Source organism: Ovis aries, chromosome 14 (genome assembly GCF_016772045.2).
Source record: "Ovis aries strain OAR_USU_Benz2616 breed Rambouillet chromosome 14, ARS-UI_Ramb_v3.0, whole genome shotgun sequence".
Lineage (NCBI taxonomy): Eukaryota > Metazoa > Chordata > Mammalia > Artiodactyla > Bovidae > Ovis > Ovis aries.
The window spans coordinates 37,705,581-37,727,004 of NC_056067.1; the positions used below are offsets into that span (position 1 = coordinate 37,705,581).

Here is a 21,424-nt window from a genome sequence, read left to right on the forward strand (position 1 = left end):
GCCCAGCAGGGGAAGAGGGCATGCCATGGAGGACAGTGCTTTGCAGGTGAGGAGGGCGGCCGGAGCGCAGAGACTGGAGGGAGTAAGCTATGGAGAGAGCTCTGGGCAGAGAGGAGACTCTATCAGAAATGTCCAAGGAACAGCAGGAGGCCCGCGCGGCTGGAGCAGGCCTGGGAGGGGACAGGGCACGTCCTATAGGCCTGGTAGGTCATGGCGAGGCTCTCCCTTCTGTTCTGAGCCAGGTGGAGGATGGGAGCACGGAGACCACAGGGAGACGATTGTGGCCGGCCCAATGAGAGGTGGCTCTTGCCAGAGCCCTCGTGGGGCAGGGGTGAGAGGTGGCACTTCCGTATGCTGTGACCGCCAGAGTGAAGGGAAGCATCGCAAGCTGAGTGGCTTACAGAATGCGTCTTTTCAGGGTCCCACTGAAGTCTTAGCCATGGCTCCTCCTAGCTTCCCCCAGGCGCTGGCAGTCCTCCGCCTTCCTTGGCTTGCAGATGGACCCCTCCAGTTCCTGGGTCTCTGCATGGCCTTCTTCCCTGCGGATCCTCTCCCACTGTCAGCGCTCCGGTCCCTGAGTCTGGGATCCACCCTCATCCACTATGACCTCTACTTAGTCAAACCCGCAGAGACTCAGTTTCCAAATAAGGTCACATCCTGGGGTTCCGGGTGGACAGGAAGTGCTGAGAGGCGCTGTGAGCACTCGCCCTGAGTGTGGTTTGAAGGTGGGTGTGGGAACAAGGTGGCTGGAGGGGATGAGGAGACAGTGATGCTTTGGGTGGCGGGAAGGATGGCTATGAGCTGGGGCAGGGCCCCTCCTCAGCAGCGCCCCCCACCCTTGCCCCAGCCTTCCAGCCCCACCCACTGGGCTGTGTCTTTCCTCAGCTCTAAGCCCCGCCGCTGTTTTCCTGAGCCACTGCATGTGTACTGGGAATCACTGTTGAGGCCCCGAGTTAGCCACCCAAATATTTAATGGTTTAATTCTAAATAAATTCTGAATAGAAGGGAGAGGTGCTACATCTGTCTGAGGGAGACTGGGAAGGAATGTAAGTGGCTTCATTTTTCAAAGCCCCGGAGCCTGTGTCCATTCCGCTAATCCCCACAGTTGTTCTGTAAGGTATGTAGGGTGGGGATGCGTCATCTTTTTTGGAAAAACTGAGAGGCTAAGTGCCTTAAGAGGCTCGCCTAGCGGTTGGTTGAGATCTGGCTTTGAACTCCAACGGGCAGGCAGGGCGTCAAGTGGAAGAGTGTTGGGAGGATGGAGTAGGGGTGGATCGTAAGGAAATGTTCTCTGCTCTCCGACCCCAGGATGGCTCAGAATCCAGACAGAGGGAGGCCTCAGAAGCAACCACCTGCGTGCGCGGTGGGAACTCAGCCCCATGGCTCAGCAGGTGAAGAATCCGCCTGCAGTGCAGAAGGCACAGGAGACACGGGTTTGACACTTGGGTTGGGATGATCCTCCTGGAGGAGGAAATGGCAACCCACTCCAGAACTCTTGCTTGGAGAAATCTATGGAGAGAGGAATCCGGCGGGCTGCAGTCCGTGCAGAGAATCTTACACGACCAAGCGGGAGCACGAGGGAGGGACAGCTTTTCCAGAGTGAGCACAGTGTGTGGGGAAGAGGGACAGATGGAGGCGCTCCTGGCCGGGGGCTGTTCCATGTGCGAACCAGACGTTCTGCAGGCAGCGCTCACGGCGGGCGCGCAGGCGACCCTGGTAGGACAGTGTATGCGTAAAAGCTCTGGTGTTTTGAGGAACCAGGGACTGGATTCTCATTCTGCTGTTACCTAGCTGTGTGACCTCGGGAAGTAAGTGACCTGGGACTCCCTGGACCTTGATTTCCTTGTGGGCAGAATAGAAGCCACGGTAGCACCTGCCTCACAGGTCGTCCAGAGAATGAAACCAAGTATGCAGGAAGAAGATTTACCATAGTTCCTGACACCCAGCGTTAACAAGCATCAATCGGTGTAGTTGTACTTAATGAGTTCTAATGTTGTCCCCGCTTTTAACGAGATAGGGTAAGAAAGAAAAGAACCATGACCGTGCCTGTAACTCCCTAAGCCTGCTCTTAAACCAGTCAATATTTGAGTGGAGAAATGCCTGACACTCAGAGGACATTGATGAACCATCGTGTGGAACCCAGCACTGGGGGTCTGCGCTGATCAGTTCCACTTGATTGCAGTTCCAATAACCGACAGGCGCAGCCAGTCAGCACGGTAGGGTCCAGCTGGGGCAGCTGGTTCCGCTGTGGTTCTTCCCATGTGTCCTGCGCCTCCTGCTTGCTATGTGTTGCTGTACCACCCCGTGAGGCCACTCCCAGCCCTTCCAGGCTGGGGAGGCAGGGGGATGGATGTTTTTCTTTCAGAGTGTTAAGATAGAGACCTCTTGTTATAAAACTCCTTGTAAGAAATCAGAACTGTATCATTTCAATAGAAGGATAGCAACGGTAGGCCTCTTGATGATTTCCCCGGGCAATCTCCACTTTCATCTGATCTGAAGTTTGGTCTTGATCACCAAAGAAATGTCCTTCCGATGTAAAGTCTTTGTCTGTGGGTCATTACATGTATTTAACCAAATTTTACAATAAAGTATCCTGACATCTCTGAAGAGTAATCGGGGCGCTGGTGCCTCTTGTACTGGCGACAGTGGCCTTTCCCACGTTTCTGGGGTTTCCTCTCTCTCTCTCTCACATGCTCAGCTCCCAGACCAAGAATGTGAGGGGTCCATGTGAGATGGGGCAGGGCAAAGTGGATTTTGTCTTTCAGCGATGATAAGGAGCAGCGATAGTCAGTTCCCATGGAATGTCCTCTGCTCTTTCCAAAGGTTAAAGGGCTCAGTTTTGGACCCAAGCAGAGCTAGAACATACATTTCTTGAAAAAGTGTTTATGCCCTGCCAGGAATGGCAGACAGCTCTCTCATTTTTCTTACCAGTGGACTGAACAAACAAACAGTCCTGGTTGTGGCTCTGTGGAAGGAGAGATCTTGAAAAGCCTGCAGAGAGAGGGGACAGGGTGGCCGAGCCCAAGCATGTTATGAGAACCGGGGCGCAGGGCAGAGGGCTGGAGGCAGAGAAGTCTCTCCAGGAACTGGGTCAGGCCTTAGACTGAGCGTGGCTTCCTGCTAGCACTGATGACTCACACTCTTCAGGTCCATGCCCTTTAGAACAGGAAGGTCTACACAAGGAAAATGCTACTCTGAGGTTGAAGATGCGGGTGGTGTGGAGCCCAGGGTCAGCTCAGGTTTGGATGGGGAAGTGCCGCTCGCTCCATGCTGCAGTGAGGCTGGGAGGGGTCTGGGGTGGGGCTGGGGGTCCAGGTAGAGACCCCCGGTGAGCACATCAGTGGGGAAGGGGCGTGTGTGTTCAGATGAGGTGGGAAGATGGCAGTGGCCTGTCAAAACACACACCCACACCCACACCCACTGATACTGATGGGAGAAGACTCCAGGTCCTACACACACACATACACACACACGCACACGCACACGCACACACATGCACACACATGCACACACACAGACACACACTATGCACGCATGCACACTCACACACTGCGTGCACACACACATTGCGCATGTGCGTGCGTGCACACACACGCACACACATGCACGCAGACACACTACGCACACATGCACACACTGCGCACGTGCACACACATATTGCGCATGCACGTGTGCACACACACACACAGAGTTGCTGATGGGAGAAGACTCCAGGCCCTGCACACACACACACACATGCACGCTGTTGCTGATGGGAGAAGACTCCAGGCTCTGCTGGGGTTTAGAGCCGTGCCTGAGACCACTTCCCTGGGTGTATAAAGACCAAGTTGAGAGTGAGACAGTTGTTTTCTGGCTCGCTGGGCCACTTCCCAGGATGAACTGGCCACGGCATCCCTGCCTCATAGGGCTAGCTTTGTAAGGTCCTGAGTGAGTGAATCCCAGCTCTGACTGGAGGCAGGATGAGAAAGTGCCATAGGAGTTACTGCTTTGCTCTGACATCCAGTGATGATTATGGGGAGTCTTGGGTGACGCATGTAAAGAAATAGAGTTACGAGAGTGTGATCAAGTGGCCCTCTAGATCTTCCAGGTGCCTGTTGGTGGAAATCACGGTGAGAGTCTTTTGGGGGCTGGAAACTTGGGCATGAGCAGTCTGGCCAAGTTAGCTTGGGGTTGGCTTGAGGAAGATAGCCTTTGAATGAGAATTGTAGCTCTGGGGATAAAAGCATGGCAGACGAGGATTGGGGAGTTCAGCGCTTAGAATGTATGGAGACAGGCTTCTGTCTTCAAGGGAAAGAGCAACTTCAGATTTCCAAGGTGAGGAGAATGTGACCACACGGTTAGGTGTGGGTTGATTTGTTCAGGAACCCCTGAAAATTTCAATGAAAGAAAATTCTTGTCATTTATTGTCTAAATTAATTTTTTAAAAATAAGATTTAAATTCATGAAAACATAGGTCTTTCCCTCCCAACCTTCGTAAAAGAGAAAAGAAAAGAAAATTTTCAGTTAAAATGGGGAAATCCTTCCCAGAACAGAAGGGAGTAAAAGTAGGGACAGAAAGAGGGTCTGAGGAGCTGAACAGGAGCTCTGTGTAGGCAGCAGGCATCTTCTGTTGGCCTCACCCCATCCTTAGCCCACAGGGCAGTCCCTGGCACACCTGAGCCACTTGGATGTTGGAGTGCATGGACTGACCGTTCTCTAGATGGGCACTGACTATGGGATGCTAAGCTGGGAAGACTCCGTGTGGGCCCAGGTTTTCTAGCACCCTGGCATCAGAGAAGCCAGCTACAGATCAGAGAGGCTCAGGGCAGCCTTACTGAACAGAAGAGAAGGCATTTTTGAAACGAGAGGACAGCCAAGCCATGGGTGGGGGGCCCAGGGAAGTGCAGTGGGGAACAGTGTGGCTTGGCGAGGGGGGCCTTTGGGGTGGGGCCTGGAAACACCTTGGAGCACTGTCAGAAATTCCTTCTAAGTATTCCTCCTCCTGTGGCCTGTGGAGGATATTTTCTGGGACATCTTCCCATACCCCCGCCTCCCTCAATAAAAACAAAATCAAGACCTTCCCCCCACTCCCTTTAATCCAAGTGGAAAAAAAAAAACACAAAAAACCCACAGTGTCTTGAGCTTACACACCAGTTGCCCACCCAGCCTTTTTAGTCTTGCTTTGTCATTTTTAAAGGCGCTCTACTCTAAAGCAAAAGAATACTCATCCAGCTCTCTGGGGAGCGGGACTTGGGTAGGGTGCCGAGTGAGCTCACACTGTAGAGGAGAGGTGCCGCCCCTGAGCCACCCTGCTCTCACCCGGGCGGGATCCCACATCCGTGGGAGGCCCGGAGAACATGCTCGGTTCACGTAGAGGTTACAGAATGGCTGTAAATGGACATGCGTATAGAAGAAGAGGAAATTACTGGAGTCAGAGCTCTGGTGCGAGGGCTTTCAAAGAAGGCCATAAATTAGTCATAAGAACTAAGGAAGATGGGATTCTATTCCTAGGGCTGCTTTATTCTGTGAGGGGGGTGGGGGCATCAGAAGAAACAGTAGGTAGAGAGAATCTGGCCAAGTAGCATCAAGATTTTGAATCTTGGGCACGTTAGATATCAGTTTTGCCACAAGTCGCCTTCTCCTGGACTTTGAATATTCAGAGTTGCATCTTTATTATGCAAAGGCTGAATGACAGCCCTGTGTGGAAGGTTGGTAAAACTTTTTTTTTTAGTTGTTTTGAGTAGCACCTTGTACACATGTGCACTGAAATCGCGTGTTTAAGTCCCACTGAGGAAGCCTAGTTACCCTGGCCCTCAACGTCATGACACAGTCCTACACGTTACCTTGTGAAGCATAGACAAAGTGAGCTAGGCTGGGAGAGTATAAGCAGTTTGGAGGACAGGGAGAATTAAATAGTGTATGGGATGGAGGGTTCAGGGGATGGAAGATCTGACTTGTGATTGAAGCACGCCCGGGTAGACCAGGGTAGGAAGAAGACCCAGGTGGGACCCTGCTTGGTCTCAGCAGTGAGAAGAATGTCCTTGGCATGATGGCCCACTTGGAGTGCACATGTGTTTCCCGATGCTGCAGCGGGACAGTCGGTTCATGTGTGGCTGGCCCCTGTGTGGGAAGCTCAAGGCGCTCGTGCCTTGACTCGGTCAGCAGTGGCCTGTACCTGTGTAGTGCGTAGAGCCCAATCCTGGAAAGCTGGCTGTTGCAGAGGTGTTGGGCAACGGGGGCCGGCTGGCAGCCAGCTTCTGATGTGGTTGGCTGCCTGGCTCACACCTCTCAGGTGCTGGCTAGATGGTGAGATCCAAAGGCCCCAGGCTACCACTGAGGTGGGCAGGATGCCACCACCTTCCAGAGCCTTCCTCCTCTCTTTGTCTCCAGGAGTCACATGGACCAGGTCCCTGACTTTCCAGGGCTTTGGACTGGCCCACCTGTGGGATCCGTCGGGCAAGGTTGGCTTGGCCTGCCTTCAGTCCAATAAAAGAACTTTGGATCTGACCCTAATTCTTCCCTGTAGATTTTTTTTTTTTTTAGCCCGGTGTCAAATCAGAATGCCCTACACATGTACTCTTGAGTCAGCTGCTGTTTTTCTGTTGTTCTCATGGTTCATTGTGGTTATTTGCGAATCTCAAACTCAGTAGGCTGGGATGGGAGTTCTGTCTAATGCTGAGAAGCTCCGCTGAGCACCACCCACAAGTCATAACCCTTACTTGTTGCATCAGGTACCTTTGGCTTTTGCTTTTTGGTGATGGAGAAAGAGAGGATTCAGCTGGCTCTTTGAGCCCAGAGAGGAAGGTTGTGTGGATCCCAACAAGGATGACTCATTCTTGAAATTCCAGGGCATCCCTGGTTCTGTGTGTGTGTTGTCCCAGTCCCCTTTCTCCAGAGGGGTCACATTAGCTTCCGATAGATGGCGTTATAAATGACTGCAAACTTTGTGATTTAAAACAACTTTAATTGACGTCTGAACTGTTCTGGAGTCCAGGAGTCCGAAGTCAGCTTCAGTGAGCTAGAGTCGAGGTGTTGGCATGGCTGGTTCCCTCTGGAACTTCTGAGTGGAGGGAGAAGCGGTTTCTTTGCCTTTTCTAGATTCTGGAGGCTGCCCTGTCCCTGGGTCATGACCCTTTCCTCACCTCACACCGCCTGTTGCTTCCATCATCACATCTCCTGTCTGACTCTGAACTTCTCCTGCAGTCTTGTTATAGGGACCCTGATGCTAAGTCAGGCGTCCCCTCCCAGGCCATCCAGGATAATCTTGATCCCTTCTGCAGAGTCTCATTTGCTGAAAGGGTAACACTTTCTAAGGCTCCAGCTATGAGGACATGGACGTTTGGGGGGCTCTGAGGCAGCCCACCACTGGAATCAGTACAGTCTGCAAAGAGGGAAAGCCTCACGGGGACCCGGATGGTGTTAGATGGCAAAGCTCAACCAGTGTCCCTGTGAAAACTGAAGCAAAGGATGCCTGTTCTGGCAAAGGAGGTTTCCTGGGGTAGAAAGGGAAGGCTTTGTGGTGAAATTCGGTAGCCTCCCTCCTCTGCCAGGGCAAATCTGCCTGCCAGTGCAGGAGACATGGCTTCAGTCCTTGGATCAGGAAAATTCCCTGGAAAAGGAAATGCATCCCACTCCAGTGGACAGAGGACAGAGGAGCCTGGCAGACGCCAGTCCATGGGGTCATGGAGAGTTGGGAGACTGAGTGACTAACCAGTAACTCCTCCCCAAATATTGTGATACTGTTTTTGTCGTATTGTGTTGAGGCACCAAAAGAGTAGAACTTGAGTCTATAGAGGGTTCTTCCAGACGAATCCTGACGTTACGTGATTAAGAGCAGAGGTTCGGGGGAACCCGACAGCCCTGAGAGGTCAGTCGTGGGGTACAGTAGCCCGCAGGTGTGGGGGTGGGGGTCTCCTGTCTGTCTCTTGTGCAGCTTCTCGGGCTGGGCACCTCCCCTGCACGGGAGCCAGGTCTGCTGCATGTTACTCCTGGCTGCCCGGTCACAGGACCGTGGCTGTTTTGGCAGCCTCAGAGGGAAGCATGCTCATAGAATGGGGACATGGTTTTCAAGCCACCATGGATGCATTTTCCTCTAGAGCTGATAGTGCAGAGGGCACTTCGTGCCTTGGCTAGTCCCTGGTAGTGGCAGTTTGAACGATGTGCAATTGCTCGTTTTTGGATTGTGTGGACTCAGCACTCAGTCTCTAAGTCATGTTTGACTCTTTGCAATCCAGTGGACTGTGGCCCACCAGGCTCCTCTGTCCATGGGATGCTCCAGGCAGAATACTGGAGTGGACTGCCATTTCCTTTGCCAAGGGATCTTCCCGACCCAGGGATCGAACCCGGGTCTCCTGCCTTGGTAGGCCAAATAACTTTACCCATGAGCCACCTGAGAAGCCCCTTTTTTGGATTACGTGAGAGTAATTAAATATCGTGGAGGAATGTGTTAAGTTCTAGGTAAGGCTCTTGAAGGTGAAGTTTTTGGAGCAACTATGGGTGATTAGGTGCCCAGATAATTACCATACCATCTGTGCCAGAATCTCAAACACTTGAGGTCAAAATGATTTCTGTCACACTCCTCTTTTTTATGTCCAGCTGCCAAGTTTAAGAAACAAGTGGCTGCACCAAGTTCCAAGGAGGTCTTACAGGATGCAGGGAGTTGCTGCCGTAGCACAGGCCACTATCCAATGGCTGCCACTGGCTCAGGGCCATGGCGGAGCGTGGAGACGGGTGGAGCTGAGATGGTGATGTCCATGCGTAGAGCAGTTGGAAAGGAGTTCAGGGCTCTCCTCCTACTGTTGGCTGTACCTGTTCCACCAGATGGGCAGTGTTGGAGACCTGAGATCAAGTTCTTAGTTGGCGGTGGCTTCAAAGCGTAGTTGAGAGGACCGCTCCTCCAGGCGCCTCTAGCTTTAGGCCGCGGTGACGTCTGTAGCTTGAATGTGCTTGATGAGCTAATAGCATGCCTCTCTCTAAAGATAGTATTTTAGTCACAATGGAAGAGGCATCTTCCCCGGGGCTGGACGGCACAGCCGGCTTCTGCTGCTTGATACAATCTCTCCTGGTGCCCCCATAGTTTGTAGGAAAATCTCAAAAAGGGCTTCCCACCAAACTGAGTTGAAGGGCATCTTAATTCCCCTTGTATCATCCCAGCATTGTTGTGGGGAGTCCGCTGAAAGCTTAAAATTCCGTCAGGGACCTCATGACGCTGAAGTGTTGTGTGTTAGCCAGAGACTCTATGACTTGATTTAAACGACTCCTCATTCTGCGTGGAGCCCTGGTGTAGGATGGCCTGTGTGCGGAGAGAGTGGTTTCCAGAGACAGAGCACTGGGCCGAGGGGCGACTTGCGGCTGCCAGCTCTGTCCTTTTAAGAGGTGTCTAGAGTCAGCTCCCCGGAGAGGAGGAGGCCGAGATGAGGTAACCTGGTTCCACAGGTCAGCAGGGGAGGCTCTGCCTTGGGGCAATGCGCCGGCTCTCTGATAATGCAGCATTTTCACTTTAATGCATCTTAAATGTGGATTATACTATTAATTACTGCTGGACAAAAAGGGATTAGTGCAGCTGGCCTGCTCTCCCCCTCTGCACTTTTACACTTCCCCTGTGCTCCGAACAGCCAAAGGGCAGTAGGTTTTCCTGTCATCTGTCTTTTGTTTTAGCACAGCCACTGCTGCTGAACCGCCTGTGCTCACCACGTCAAAGGGGAGTGGTTGGGGCCGCGTGAAGAGCCCTGAACTCCATCTGGTTCTTGGTCGGCCAACGGAGGTGGGACGCCTTCCTTCCCCGGAGCTGGGCCTTCTTCCTCCGGCTCTGAGGGTGTCTGTCTGCATGGTGTGTCCCCAGCAAGGAGAGCCTTGCAGCTGTCAGAGGGTCTTGCTAAGCCCTCCTTTCCCAGTGCTGTGCCTCCAAGGGTGCTGTCTGTGGTGGTCGCTGGGTGCTGTGCCCCACCTTAAGGAGCCCTCCAGTGGTCCAGGGAAGTAGAGGATGGCTATGACTCCCCCTGTGGGCCTCCCCTGGCCCCACTGCCAGGGTGGGGCTCTCAGGAACTAGCGGTGCACTCGTATCTTGTAATTTGAGACATTCTGAATTCCTAGGTTTTGGTTGTACCATCTTGTGCTTGTATAAAACCGTATGAATTTTAAGAGATCTGTGATTACATTTTTTCCCCCCATACTCAGGCTAGTATACTCATTTTTCATCCATATGGAATGAATTTTTTTTAAATAGATGAGGCATTAAATAACACATCTCAGTAATAATACTCCCAGGAGTACATAGCGTGGTAGTGTTTGCAATTACACACAGTGTAATCTGTTGTGTGTACAGGCGTGTGGGCTTTCTGTTTACTGGCATCCTTCATTATATGGTAACATAATATACAGAATTTCCCAGTTGCAGAAATTAGAAAGTGGAAAACAGATTTCTTCCACATAAATTGGAAAACCGATTTACAGAGTTCATTTTTTTCTTTCCTTTTTCCTTTCATTCTTTTTTTTTTTAAACTTGATATTTCAAAGTTTGTGGCAAATGAGTTGACAGTGGCATAATGCTTAAAAATCTTCACTTAATTGAAATAATTTGGGATTTGAATTCATTTTAAGTAATAATGGAGAAGACGCAACACCCGAGATGCATAACATGGAGCATTCCTAAAATGGGAATGCCGTGGTGAGGAGGTGGCGGAAACTGGGAATTCTGCTATCCTCTCAGCCGTACATTCAGGAATTTCAGGTTTCAAAATTGTAGCCTGATAGAAACCTGACTAAGCTTTTTTGTTCCCCTTTATTCTTTCTTTGCCCTGAAACTCTTAATTCTTCTGAACTTGGAGACTGCAGAATTAGGGATCATTTTTTTTTCCTCTTCCCTTTTCTAGGTCTAGATGTTTTATCATCTTGGATCCAAGTCTTGCTTAATAAAACCAATCTCTAAATTTCATCAAAGAAAGTATGGAAATTTACTTGGTTATATACTTAGTATATCTGGGATGGTTTCATTCCATTTATTGAGAGATGGCTTTGCTTTTTAAATTAATTTTTAAAGAGGCAATATACCCATAATAAAATTTTCAGAAGGTATAGAAGAGTGTTCCTTTCCCCTCTCCTCCTCTGCTGCCTCCCCTCAGTCACTCAGTTCCCCCAGAAACACCTGCCATTAAATCCCTTGGGTAAGGCATATACTTGGATACAACCATCACAGCATTATATAAATAGTTTTTCTTTTTTTTTTTTAAACTAAGCATTAAGTAGTGTTTTCTGCTTAAAAGATTTCCTCCCCTTATCAGAGTTTCTCCATCTTATTTCAGAGATGTATTTGTCCTCTGTAGAATACTTAATATTAAAAATATTAATGAAATCCAGTTACTTGAAAATAAAAAAATACTCTCCTAAATCACTTGGGTCAAAGAGGACGTGAAATGACTGTTACAGAATCATTAGGAAATACTGAGAACTCTGTGCATCTGAATGTTTTGGTTATTACCAAAGTTTTATTCAGGGATGCATTCATGGCTTTAAATCCTTTCATTATTAAATAAGAGAAAATGAAGATAATGAATTAAGTGTTCAACTTAAAGTTGAAAAGAATAAAGCAAGCCTAATAAGATGCAAGTGATAGTAATGAATTAGAAAACAGAACATTAAAGTGATCAACTTAAGAGCTATTTGTTTGGGGGAAAAAGTCACGTGAATAGACTAAGCAAGTACCATATCTGAAAAGAAATAAAACCAAATAAAACTAAAAGTAAGTGGATACGTTAGAAAAAAGAGTTAACAAATTAAAAGTTATACTTGAAATAATTATTTTATATTATAAAAATAAAATTTAGTAACTTAAAATACAGCATTTTTGAAAATTTTCAGTTGACATGTCTGTTCTAGATGACTCAGAAGTCTGAGTCTTTAAACTAGGAACTAGGGAAGAAACTAAGCACTAAAAAAATTAATACTTTCAAAGTGGGCTCTGGATGCAAGCAGTTTCATGGATGCATTCTTTTAAACTTTGGGGGACAAAATAATTAGTTGCTCAGTAAACTGTTTCAGAGTGTAGAAAATTGCTGATTTTACAAAGTTAGCACAACTCTGGGAACCAACATTATTACAAAGATTACCCAAAAAGAAGGTTGAAGATTTAGCTCAGGCATGAGGATGGATGCAAAAATGCCAAATAAAACAGTCACAGATTGAATTCAGCAGTATTTTAAAAGAATTGTGACCACATACGGTTTATCCCAGAAATGTAAGAGGGACTTAAGATTAGAATGTCTAGTCTCCAAATACATCGTGTAAGTAGAACAAAGAAGAAAAACATATATCCAAAAATGGCATTTGGTAGATCTCTATTCTTATTTCTAGTTTGCTTAGAATTTTAAACAGCAAAACAACTTTGCTACAAAGAGATTGCATTAATTTGATCAAGAAACCAGCAGCTACAACACTTGGAGATTTAATGGAATCAAAAGAGGCAGCATAATGAAACTGGGAATAAAGCAAAGATTGCCCATTGTACTCATTTCTTTTTCCTGCCTTATTGAATTGGCCAGGATATACAAACCAAAGTCAAATAATGGTTAAAGAGAAACATTGAAAATTATTTACAGATGTTATTGTCTTCCTAAAATACCCAGGACACATTTACATGGAATTAAGTATGGAGTTCAGTTACAAAGTAAAATTTCAAAAATCATTAGTTTTCTCATATACCAGGAAAACTTGGTTGGAAAATATTACAGAGGTCACACAGTGGAATGGAATCAAATAGAAATGTGTCTGGGAAAGGTAGCATTTCAAGTAAATGAGAGGAATTAAAATAGTAGCAGCTCACATTTTCCCATACTTGTATGTGCCAGAAATTATGTTAAACACTTTTCCATGAGCTCATCTCATTTAATCTTCACAAGAATTGTATGAGGTCAGCACTACATACAGTTCCATTTTATAGATGAGGAAACTGAGATTCAGAGAGTTGCAGTAACTTACCCAAATTCTTGAAGGATTGAACACTGATCTGATTGGCAGTAAAACCAGTGACCTCCCTCCCTGTGCTTTACTGTCTCTAGTAAATAATTATAGGGTAAATAGGAAAAAATTAATTTAGATAAATAGAGAAAACTGAGTTAGAGCTATTCTTCATAGTGTATATTATCATATATCTACATGAGTTAGAGAGCTGTTAGTAAACCTGAAGTCACAGACAAGCTCAAAGAAAGGCTGCTGCTGCTGCTGTTCAGCCGCTATTTTGTGTTCAACTCTCTGTGACCCTATGCACTATAGTCCACCAAGCTCCTCTGTCTGTGGGATTTCCAGGCAAGAATGCTGGAGGGGGTTGCCATTTCCTTTTTCAGGGGATCTTCCTGACCCAGGGATCAATCCCGTGTCTCCTGCTTGGCAGGCACAGTTTTTACCACTGAACCACCTGGGAAGCCAGAAGAAAGTGTGAAAAGTGAAAGTGAAAATTCCTCAGTCCTATCCAACTCTTTGTGATACCATGGACTGTAGCCCACCAGGCTCTCTTTCCATGGAATTTTCCAGGCGAGAATACTGGACTGCCTGGTTGCCATTCCCTTCTCCAAGGGATCGTCCCGACCCAGGGATTGAACCTGGGTCCCCTGCGTTGCAGGCAGATTCTACTTTCAGCCCATAGTAGAAAGTATAGGTGAATGTTAATCAGTATATGGAACAGGGAGGGCCATCAGGCCCGGCTCTTCTGGTAAAGAAACGATAACAAAAAAGACTGACGTACTGCATTTAGAAAGTTCTTTATCCTGGGCTCTGGTAATCGGTTTTTAAAGGCATATGACAAACTGAGAAAAGATATTGAAAACATACATAATTGTCAAAGTTTGTCTTCAATATCCTTAATATATAAAGAGCTCTTAAAATCAACAATAGAAAAAGATAGAGAAAATGAGCAAAGAATACTAAACAAACTTAGATAAAGCATAAATTCAGATTGCCCATTTGAAGAGCCAGATAATAGCTCATTATTTTCACTTATTTGTTTACTAGGAAGATTGTGCTTTCTTTCTTTTTTTTTAATAGAGTGAAAAAGGAATGGTTCTGATGAAGGAGTAGAAAAATTGGTAAACTCTTTCTGGAGAGTACTTTGACACAATGCATGTCAGGAAGCTTTAAAATAAGATTTATTTAAATTTGTAACTTGTCTCACCGTGAATTTCCTGATTCTCCTTACTCTGTCCCACTTCTCCTACCATAGCCTATTTTTGCCTAATAAAATACTAAATAATATTAAAGATTTTTTGAATTTATTACCCTTGATTTTTCTTTCCTGCTAAGAATGTAAACTTCACAAGGAGGAGAGATCTTTGCATTTTCACAAATTTATCCTTAATGTCTAGAATAGGACTGGTAACCCAGTACCTTCATGTATAATATAATATAGAGATCTCCAGTTGTATAGAAGATATTTATAAGTAAAGATTGTCATTACATATGTCTATAATAGTGAATAATAGTAACCATCTAATTCTCTCACAGGGGACTGATTTAAACTGTGGTGCATCCATATGGTTGATTCTTAATGTGGTTATTTAAAACTCTTGTCTCATGGTTAGGAATGTGGGAAAACAGTGGTGTTAAATGAAAGGAGGCTGTGTGTACTATAGGACTTCAGTTTAATTTTTAAAAATATGCATAAGGGCAAGATTGAAGGATACCTGTAACAATATTAACTTGAGTGGTTACATCCAGTTGGTAGAAGTACAGGCTGCTTTTAATACTGTTTTCAGAACCCAGAGTAGTAAGTATCTGTTACTTTCATAATTAAAAAAATATATATGTCTCAATGTGAGAATGTAGGATCACTTGAGTTTTGCTGATCTGTGGCTGTGTCAGAAATATTTTAGGGATTTAAAATTTTTTGAATTAGCAAGATCCTAATTAAAAAAAAAATCAGCAAGAATGCTTCCCACAATGTCTTCAGGCTACTTTGTCTTAATTATTTATGATCTTTACTGTAAGTGTCTAGGGTATGTGTGTGTAAAAATAGTGGAAGTCTTAGTCAGTGATGTGCATGCTTGTGGAGTCCTGCTGGAGATTCGAGAATACCTCTGCCTGTTTAACTTTCTTGGTGGAAATGGTGCATTGTCTTCCTGGTGTGTCATAGAATCTCAAAGTACGCTTGGATTGCACTTGGGCATGAGCTGAGGCTGAGGCTGAGAATTTTCAACTCCCACATTAACCAAGGGGCAAACAGTCTACCTGCTGCGACCCATCCGTGTGGAAGGACTTGGGAGGACAGATACAGAGGAAGCTGCCAGGTTAGAGGGGAAACGTCAAGGTGGGGGCAAGATCCACGGAGTGTTAACTGTGGTGCCAAAAAGAGAAGACCAGGGTTCCTGATGGAATTTTCCTAGCCAGCAGATCAAAGGTGTGTCCAGAATGTTTGGGCTGAAGTTTCCCAGATCCTTAAAGAGTCCCATGTCATCTTGGCCAGCATTTGAGTTCCATCTCTGCTGCTTTATGACTGTCAGTGTTCATTTCTTTATTGGTAAAAGGAGATTAGACCAGCTCCTTTCTTCGCTCTACTCTCATATCTGCATCCTGCAGGAATTTTGTGTCTTTTGACATTAAAGCATGTATTCTAGGTATGTATGTGTCATTTGTGGTGACGGTGAGGCCCATGGAGTATTGTCACTTCCTAGCTGTGTGGGCCCAAATGTGAGCATGGGAGCTGAAACTGCATCGTGAAAGGGACGTTGGCAGTAAAGGATCAGTCTGGCCCAAGTGAGAATCTCAGCCCTGCCACATTCTGGCTAAAATTTTCTCCTTTTCATTTTAACATGGAGAGTGTATTTGTTATCTACTGCTGTGTAACAAACTACCCCTGAACTCAGTGGCTTAAAACAACAGTTATTGTTACTCTCTTAGAGTTTCCATGGGTCAGAAATCTAGACCCTCTGCCTCCAGATCTCTCGTGAGGTTGCCATGAAGATGCTGAACAGGGCTACGCTCTCATCTGAATGCTTCACTGGGGAAGGACCCGTGTCTGAACTGCTCCATGCGCTTGTTGACAGGGTGCAGTTCTGTGTGGGCTGTGGGACAGGGTGCCTCTGTTCCTTGTTGGCTGGGGACTGCCCTCAGTTTCTGGCTGTATGGGCTCCTCCGCAGAGCAGAACACAGCATGGCAGTGGGCTTCCACTAGGGAGAGCAAGGAGTGTGCAGGAGACAGACGCTACAGGGTCTTTGTAACCCCATCTCAGAAGCGATCTCTCTGCTGTTAGTCACTGTGCACAGCCTGTGCCAAAGGATATGGATTCTAAGAGTTGGGATCAGAGGGGCTTGACCACCAGAAGCTGTAAAGATTGAGAGTGGAGGTGGTTTTTTAAGGTGTCAAGAATGTCTTAGATGCTCCTATCTGTCTCTCTGGTTTAAAAACTGCTTTTCTTAAGGGTAGTCTGTGGGGTTGAGCAGAGTAGGCTAAAACCAGGAGGGCGTCTCATCACACCGTCTACTGTCCACTTGTTGTCTTCTTACACTGAAGTCTTGAAATGTCTGGCAGACCCATGACTCCTCACCCGAGCCTGCTGGGTGTGGCGCGTCTAGCATAATTTGAGAGGGAAATGGGTATTTGGCTGATGAAAACGTCCAGTGTGTGTTTCCGCAGGTTAGGCAGCCATTCGGGGGAACGCCCGGGAGCAATCTGGGAGCCTGCGGGTCAAAACATAAAAGCCCTCCTGGGCTGCCCCTCTTTGTGTCTGAATGCCACCACCTCTGGAGTCAAGAAGGTCTGCCTGGCACAGCCTCTGGATGAGGGACACTCCAGCGGGTTGCGCTGGGTGCCAGACATTGCCACAGCCCTCGGAAATGAGTAAGAAAAAAATCCGAAGCAGAGACCTCCCCCTAGAACAAGCTGAGCTTTGTGCAGAACAGGCTCCAAATATGAAAAGACCATTGTTCCTGGATGGCTTTTTAATTAATGCTCACCACTCACACCCATCAGCTCGCCAAGAAGAGCCGCCTCCTTCCTTCCTTTCCTCTCATGCTCGTCCCCTACTCCTCTCCCCAGCACATTGGGGACAGGTTGAGGGCCACTCGGGATGGGAGGATGCCAGGAGCAGCATTGGCTGAGAGGGTTCCCCTCCTACCCCTGCCTGGCGTGCTTGGATGGGGGACCCTCCACCTGTTGGAGAGCAGCCCTCTGCATTTCCAGGTTCAGGAGCCAGGCCTGTCCCCTGGGGGCTCCTGGAACGAGTCCCGGCCTCAGCCCGTTCCAGCCCTTCCTCCCAAGCTCCGCGTGCACCTTCTCTTGCCCAAAGCCAGAGCAATGAGCCAGAAGCGGACTGTTTTCTGTATGTTTCATGTTTCCCCTGGTTATCCTGCTCTTTGAGCTGAATCTGGATGGAAGAGCTTTCTAGTAGTTCTTTCTAGATCAACCCTCTATTCCTCTGGGTAGGGCTGATGTAAATGCAGGGGGCAGGGCTGAATGGGGAGGCGAGGATTCTACCATTGACCCAGCAATGGCTTAAGGGGGCTGACTGAGGAGTTGCTGCGGGGTCAGTGTGGCTGGTGGGTCAGTGGGACCCTGCCCCGGCCTGCCCTGGCACTGGGAAGCATGCTGTCACAGACCCACTTACACTGTGCTAAGTGTCTCTGCAGGCTAGGGGTTCAGATCTCTGAGCTATTTGTTGTATTTTAAGTAGCTCTGTGACCCTCCTGCATAGATCTGGACTGAACTTAGCAAGTTTTCTGGTTACTAGTTGTAGAGAAAACAGCCTCAACATCTTATCTTCTGTGAAAAATTTTCCTTCTGTTTACAGGCAGTTCCCAAACCTGTGGATTTGTCCTGTGCCTCCTTGTGCCTTAGGATTCTGCAGACATGACCTCAGTCCTTTATTCTGCATAATTTTGTTAAATATCATGTAGATTCATCATCTGCGACTAGGGCAGAAACCATTGAGCGTGATCTTGAATTAGAGATGGGGTCTGTTCTAGCGGAGAACACATCAACAAGGAGCTATGGACGTGGGCACCAAGGAGTTAAATATACATCACCCGGAAGATGGTGGATTTTCAAGTTACAGGGTTACAAGGATTTAAAATTAAGAAACCCTGGGGGTTTACTTGAATGGTGGACAAGCCCTGGAGAGAAGATCTGATTGACCAGATAAGTTGTATGCGATTCCTTGAAAATCTGTTCACTCCAACCCCAGCAGCTTAACTTCTTGACATGTCACCCAAATGTAATTGTAAATGCCGTGGGAAAGAATCTTGAGTAGGGGTAAGTTCTGTGAAGTCTGTGAGTGGGAAAAACAAGCATGAATTATTACAGCACAGCCAGATTAGAGTTCTGCTTTAGGTTCTCATCGGCAGAGGAAGGCAGTGCTCTTGAGATCCCTCAATATGGTAGCCACCAGCCACATGTGGCTACTGAGCTCTTGAGACGTGGCCACTCGGCGTTGATCTGTGCTGTGAGTAAACAGGTACAGGTTCTCAAGGCTTAGTCTGAGAAGGGAGGGGTGGTGAAGGGGGAGATAGGTTAGTAACATTTCAATGGATTGCACTGGAAGTGATATTCCAGTGCTTCCCTGATAGCTCAGTTAGTAAAGAATCCCCCTGCAATTCAGGAGACCCTGGTTTGATTCCTAGGTCAGGAAGATCTACTGGAGAGGGGATCGGCTACCCAGTCCAGTATTCTTGGGCTTCCCTTGTGACTCAGCTGGTAAAGACTCCACCTGCAATGCGGGAGACTTGGGTTTGATCCCTGGGTTGGGAAGATCCCCTGGAGAAGGGAAAGGCTACCCACTCCAGTATTCTGGCCTGGAGAATTCCATGGACTCTATAGTCCATGGGGTCTCAGAGTTGGACACGACTAAGTGATCACACCCATCCACCTGCGAGGCATGTGGGAGCTTAGTTTATTGACCAGGGAGTGAACTCATGCCCCCTGTAGGGGAAGCATGGAGTCCTAACTACTAGACTGCCACGGAATTCCCTGGAAGTGATATTTTGGATATACTGGTATTAAATAAGATATATTTCAATTTCTACCTATTTACTCCCTCCTCTTTCTTTCTTTCTTTCTTTCCTTTTTTTACCATGGCTATTAGGAAATTTAAAATTACCTTTGTGGCTCCCATTTTCAATGCAGGTTTTAGAGGAAGGATGGCTAACCAAGGGAGACCCAGAGATGTGCTGGTTTGGGTTCTCTGACAGTAGGCTCTGAGGAAAGTCACGGCTGGCTCCACTTGGGAGCACCGTGAGTAATGCTGTGGGAGATGATCTGTGTTTGCATTTGGGGGTTAACCCATCCTAGTCAGAAATTCTTTTAGATTCTGTCCTCCTGGCTGTAGTCGGACTATGAAGGAGTACAGCAGAGTCTGTGGCTGGGAGGATGAGTCTCCCCAAGTACCTGGGGGGGCCTGGGTGCCCTGAGATGAGCAGAGGCGGTGGGTCTTAACCATGGCAAGCCCTCAGAGGGGTGGGGGCATGATTACTCAAGAGCTGGAGCGGCCCTCCAGGGCACAGAGCTCTTGCTCAATGGCGAGACCTTTAAGAGAAGACAGCTATTGCTCAAACGGACCTCTGGACCTCTGAATCCAATCATTCCAGTTGCACAGGCCCACAGGCAAGGCAGCACTGGGTAATTCTTCTGTGGTGGTAGACCTTACCCCACTTTGAGACGGAGCCTGCTGATGAAGTTGTGCCTTTATGTAAAGCAAAACTGGATTCCCATGGGTGATTCCCTTTCTCAGCATGTTTGCGGAGGGTCCCTTTGGGAGCAGAATACACCAGCTCTCTTTGTGGAGTGCCTGGGCTTGTCCTCCTGGATGGAGGGAGCCTGACAGGCTTTCTCACTGGCACAGAATGTCCAGCCTTGCTATGGGCTTCTACCAGTCAAGGGGTCAAGGGTTCACGGTACCAGTTGTCAGTAGTAATATCTAGAGGGCTAGTAAAACGAGGTTGACCTTAAGCTGCTTTTAAGTTTGTCTCTCTTGTGATCCTGCATCCAGAGTACTGGTCAAACCAGTCCGTATCTGGCTGATTATTATCAATAAAGTAAACTTAACTCTGTGGCCAGAAAGTTTCTGGCATCCGGCAGCTTAGATTTACCCAGTGAAACTGCTGTAGTGACGGGTTTGCATTTCATGTAGTGACAGGTTTGCTTCTCTTAAATGTGAGAAGCTGGGTCCACTGTTTCCCCACAGAGAAAGGGGGACCCAAACCCCTGTCCCTCTTGTCGACTCACTGCCAGTGCCAAGTCTTCCACGAGGTTGGTCTCTTTCCATAGAGGGTTGACGGATAGTTGTTAGCTATTGGTGTTTGAGACTGAATGGGTAGCCGTGTGGGCTGTCGATTCCAGCCATGTATGGAGAACCTCCGTGGTACTGACTGGTGGTCTACACACACTGGTTTGCAGAAGGTATAAAGCTGCAGTCCCTGCCTGGCAGGAAACCATGTCTAGTTGGATTGATAATTATCCACACAAATAATTACTCATATTTAGGGGCACAGGAAGAGCAGAAGAACCTGTGAATAAATATGCATAGTGAAGAGGAAGGCAAGGCTAGCACAGTGCCTCTTGAACAGAAAATTGAGAAATTCCAGAGCCTAAGGGCTTTGGCGGCCGGAATAGTATCAGCGTTTATTTGCGTTTTCAGTTTGCACTGTTCTCCAGTGTGCCCATTGACCCTCTTAATAATCTCGGAGGTCGTTTGGTCAGACCAAGACATTCTCGGTATTGGCTGGTGAGCGGCTGGGACCCCTGTCAAGCTCACATGATTTCACCCAGGATCCCGCAGCTCAGGAGTGTCAGGACTCCATGTGGGGCTGGGGGGGGGGGCGGCTAATGCATGTGTTTTCACTAGGCGCCAAGCTACGACCCTCACCTACGGTTTCTGCAGAAGCTTGGCACGCTCGGAAGGCTGACTGGTAGCCTCTGTGTGTTTCACGTGAGAGGAATTGGGGGCGCTGACCTCGGGGAGAAGACTGTGACAGCTGTAGTTGTGAATGCAACTGGAGGGACAAAAAAGGTGTCCATTAGAGAGGTTTGTGCCAGCGGTTTAATTTCCTTTATTTCAGAACTGGAAGTTATTTAAATTACTTTATAGACTTCCTGTTTCCTTGCAAGAGCTCATTAAGTCCAGGCGGAGCTGGGGCCTCCCCGTCACAGAGCAACCGGACCCGCAATTCCCATTCTGTCCGCCAGGGCCCCCACGGTGGCAAGGACACGCCGAGGATGGAGGAGAGTCCTGGCAGCCTGCCCCTTTTACTAGATGTCCAGTTATGACTCAGTGTTGATGGTGTCCCTCAAGGATACAGAATTACCCGGTACTCTGGACCCTGGAGACTACTTTCTGAACTTGTCCATCCCACCGGTATGTTATGGAGGAGAGGCAGGCCGGTCTCATCTGGCTAGAGGACAGGGGCCCTCGCCTACATCTTTGGTGATCAGATGTGATGTTAGGAGCTGATGTGTGTGCAGTGAAGGCTG

General features: G+C 47.8%; 1 protein-coding gene across 5 annotated transcripts in view; it reads left to right on the top strand.

Moving 5' to 3' along the window:
• The window catches only part of ZFHX3 (zinc finger homeobox 3), a 252,177-nt gene that overhangs the window by 34,568 nt on the left and 196,185 nt on the right, over window positions 1-21,424 (top strand). For 2 of the 5 annotated variants that reach the window (XM_042231874.2, XM_042231875.2), the window contains exon 1: window positions 1-21,424. This exon is cut by the window's right edge. The exons of the other annotated variants lie outside the window; for them this stretch is intronic. The gene's annotated coding sequence lies outside the window, so the exon portion shown is untranslated. 5 annotated transcript variants of the gene reach the window in all.